Source organism: Hyla sarda, chromosome 11 (assembly GCF_029499605.1).
Source record: "Hyla sarda isolate aHylSar1 chromosome 11, aHylSar1.hap1, whole genome shotgun sequence".
In the NCBI taxonomy this organism is placed as follows: domain Eukaryota; kingdom Metazoa; phylum Chordata; class Amphibia; order Anura; family Hylidae; genus Hyla; species Hyla sarda.
In genome coordinates, this window is record NC_079199.1 from 99,917,473 (window position 1) to 99,921,832 (window position 4,360).

Here is a 4,360-nt window from a genome sequence, read left to right on the forward strand (position 1 = left end):
TATTATCCCTGTAATGTGACATCACTGTGTATTATCCCTGTACTGTGACATCACTGTGTATTATCCTGTACTGTGACATCACTGTGTGTATTATCCTGTACTGTGACATCACTGTGTGTATTATCCCTGTACTGTGACATCACTGTGTATTATCCTGTACTGTGACATCACTGTGTGTATTATCCCTGTACTGTGACATCACTGTGTATTATCCTTGTACTGTGACATCACTGTGTATTATCCCTGTAATGTGACATCACTGTGTGTATTATCCCTGTACTGTGACATCACTGTGTGTATTATCCCTGTAATGTGACATCACTGTGTATTATCCTGTACTGTGACATCACTGTGTGTATTATCCCTGTAATGTGACATCACTGTGTGTATTATCCCTGTAATGTGACATCACTGTGTATTATCCCTGTACTGTGACATCACTGTGTGTATTATCCCTGTAATGTGACATCACTGTGTGTATTATCCCTGTAATGTGACATCACTGTGTATTATCCTGTACTGTGACATCACTGTGTATTATCCTGTACTGTGACATCACTGTGTATTATCCCTGTACTGTGACATCACTGTGTATTATCCCTGTACTGTGACATCACTGTGTATTATCCCTGTAATGTGACATCACTGTGTGTATTATCCCTGTACTGTGACATCACTGTGTATTATCCCTGTACTGTGACATCACTGTGTATTATCCCTGTACTGTGACATCACTGTGTATTATCCCTGTACTGTGACATCACTTTGTATAATCCCTGTACTGTGACATCACTGTGTGTATTATCCCTGTACTGTGACATCACTGTGTGTATTATCCCTGTAATGTGACATCACTGTGTGTATTATCCCTGTACTGTGACATCACTGTGTATTATTCCTGTACTGTGACATCACTGTGTATTATCCCTGTACTGTGACATCACTTTGTATAATCCCTGTACTGTGACATCACTGTGTGTATTATCCCTGTACTGTGACATCACTGTGTGTATTATCCCTGTACTGTGACATCACTGTGTATTATATCTGTACTGTGACATCACTGTGTATTATCCCTGTACTGTGACATCACTGTGTATTATCCCTGTACTGTGACATCACTGTGTATTATCCCTGTAATGTGACATCACTGTGTGTATTATCCCTGTACTGTGACATCACTGTGTATTATCCCTGTACTGTGACATCACTGTGTATTATCCCTGTACTGTGACATCACTGTGTGTATTATCCCTGTACTGAGACATCACTGTGTGTATTATCCCGGTACTGTGACATCACTGTGTGTATTATCCCTGTAATGTGACATCACTGTGTGTATTATCCCTGTACTGAGACATCACTGTGTATTATCCCTGTACTGTGACATCACTGTGTGTATTATCCCTGTAATGTGACATCACTGTGTGTATTATCCCTGTACTGTGACATCACTGTGTATTATCCCTGCACTGTGACATCACTGTGTGTATTATCCCTGTACTGTGACATCACTGTGTGTTATCCCTGTACTGTGACATCACTGTGTGTATTATCCCTGTACTGTGACATCACTGTGTATTATCCCTGTAATGTGACATCACTGTGTATTATCCCTGTACTGTGACATCACTGTGTGTATTATCTCTGTACTGTGACATCACTGTGTATTATCCCTGTAATGTGACATCACTGTGTATTATCCCTGTAATGTGACATCACTGTGTATTATCCCTGTAATGTGACATCACTGTGTGTATTATCCCTGTACTGTGACATCACTGTGTATTATCCCTGTAATGTGACATCACTGTGTATTATACCTGTACTGTGACATCACTGTGTGTATTATCCCTGTACTGTGACATCACTGTGTATTATCCCTGTAATGTGACATCACTGTGTGTATTATCCCTGTACTGTGACATCACTGTGTATTATCCCTGTACTGTGACATCACTGTGTATTATCCTGTACTGTGACATCACTGTGTGTATTATCCCTGTACTGTGACATCACTGTGTGTATTATCCCTGTACTGTGACATCACTGTGTGTATTATCCCTGTACTGTGACATTGTCACGATGCCGGCTGGCAGGTAGTGGATCCTCTGTGCCAGAGAGGGATTGGCGAGGACCGCGCTAGTGGACCGGTTCTAAGCCACTACAGGTTTTCACCAGAGCCCGCCGCAAAGCGGGATGGACTTGCTGCGGCGGTAGTGACCAGGTCGTATCCACTAGCAACGGCTCACCTCTCTGACTGCTGAAGATAGGCGAGGTACAAGGGAGTAGGCAGAAGCAAAGTCGGACGTAGCAGAAGGTCGGGGGCAGGCGGCAAGGTTCGTAGTCAGGGGAGATAGCAGAAGTTCTGGTACACAGGCTATAAACACACAAAACGCTTTCACTAGGCACAAGGGCAACAAGATCCGGCAAGGGAGTGCATGGGAGGAGGTTAGATATAGTCAGGGACCAGGTGGGAGCCAATTAAGCTAATTGGGCCAGGCACCAATCATTGGTGCACTGGCCCTTTAAGTCTCAGGGAGCTGGCGCGCGCGCGCCCTAGAGAGCGGAGCCGCGCGCGCCAGCACATGACAGCAGGAGACGGGAACGGGTAAGTGACCTGGGATGCGATTCGCGAGCGGGCGCGTCCCGCAGTGCGAATCGCATCCCCAACGGCCGTGACAGAGCAGCGCTCCCGGTCAGCGGGACTGACCGGGGAGCTGCAGGGAAAAAGACGCCGTGAGCGCTCCGGGGAGGAGCGGGGACCCCGGAGCGCTAGGCGTAACAGTACCCCCCCCCCTTAGGTCTCCCCTTTTTTTTGTCCGGTGGCTGCCTCCCCTGGGATGAGGACACCGGGAAGGAATGGATGGTTTCCTCAATGGCAGGCAGTACAGCAGGAGTAGGAATGGGGAGGGAGGGCAGAGGGTGAAGCTTGGCACGGGGGCAGGAAGACACAAGGACGGGAGCCATGAGGGGACACAGAGGCTTGCCTGATGGGACTGGGAGGGGGGGAGAGGCATTTCCTGTGGCAGGCAGAGTCCTTAATGACCTTAGGGGGGACCGGATACAGGAGGAAACCACAGGGTCACGGCAGGGATTACTGGGAACCGGTTGAAGGCAGTCCTTGGAACAAGAGGGACCCCCAACTCTTGATCTCCCCAGTGGACCAGTCCAGGGGTTGGGGAATGGTGTAGAAGCCAGGGTAGTCCAAGGAGAATTTCGGAAGTGCAATTGGGAAGGACCAAAAATTCGATTTTCTCCTGATGAGGTCCGATGCACATTAGGAGGGGGCTGGCGTGCGGAAACGCACGGTGCAATCCAACCTGGCTCCGTTGACCGCGGAAATGTGGAGTGGCTTGACAAGACGGGTCACCGGAATGCGGAATTTATTCACTAAGGACTCCCGAACAAAATTCCCCAGAGGCACCAGAGTCCAGGCAGGCCACGGCTGAGAGGGAGGAGTTGGCTGAAGTAGAAATCCGCACGGGTACCGTGAGACGTGGAGGAGCAGACTTGGAACCAAGAGACGCCACACCCACGTGAGCTGGGGTGCGTGCGTGCGTTTCCCAGGCGTGGAGGACGGATAGGGCAATCCACCAAGAAATGCTCGGTACTTGGCACAGTACAGACAAAGATTCTCTTCCTTACGGCGATTCCTCTCTTCCAGGGTCAGGCGAGACCGATCCACTTGCATGGCCTCCTCGGCGGGAGGCCCTAGGCGCAGATTGCAATGGAGACTGTGGGAGAGGTGTCCAGAGATCTAAGTCTTTTTCCTGGCGGAGCTCTTGATGTCTCTCAGAAAAAACGCATGTCAATGCGAGTGGCTAGATGAATGAGTTCATGCAGGTTAGCAGGAGTCTCTCTGTGCGGCCCAGAACATCTTTAATGTTGCTGGATAGGGCCTTTTTTAAAGGTCGCGCAGAGGGCCTCATTATTCCAGGAAATTTCAGAAGCAAGGGTACGGAATTGTATGGCGTACTCGCCAACGGAGGAATTACCCTGGACCAGGTTCAGCAGGGGCAGTCTCAGCAGAAGAGGCTCGGGCAGGTTCCTCAAAGACACTTCGAATTTCCGAGAAGAAGGAGTGTACAGAGGCAGTGACGGGGTCATTGGCGGTCCCCAGAGCGGGTGTGGCCCATGACAGAGCTTTTCCAGACAGAAGGCTTGACTACGAAAGCCACCTTAGACCTTTCAGTAGGAAACTGGTCCGACATCATCTCCAAGTGCAGGGAACATTGCGAAAGAAAGCCACGGCAAAACTTAGAGTCCCCATTAAATTTGTCCCGGCAAGGATAGTCGTAGGCCTGAAGCGGCCACTCGCTGCGGGGAGGAGGTGCAGGAGCTGGCGGAGGAGATGATT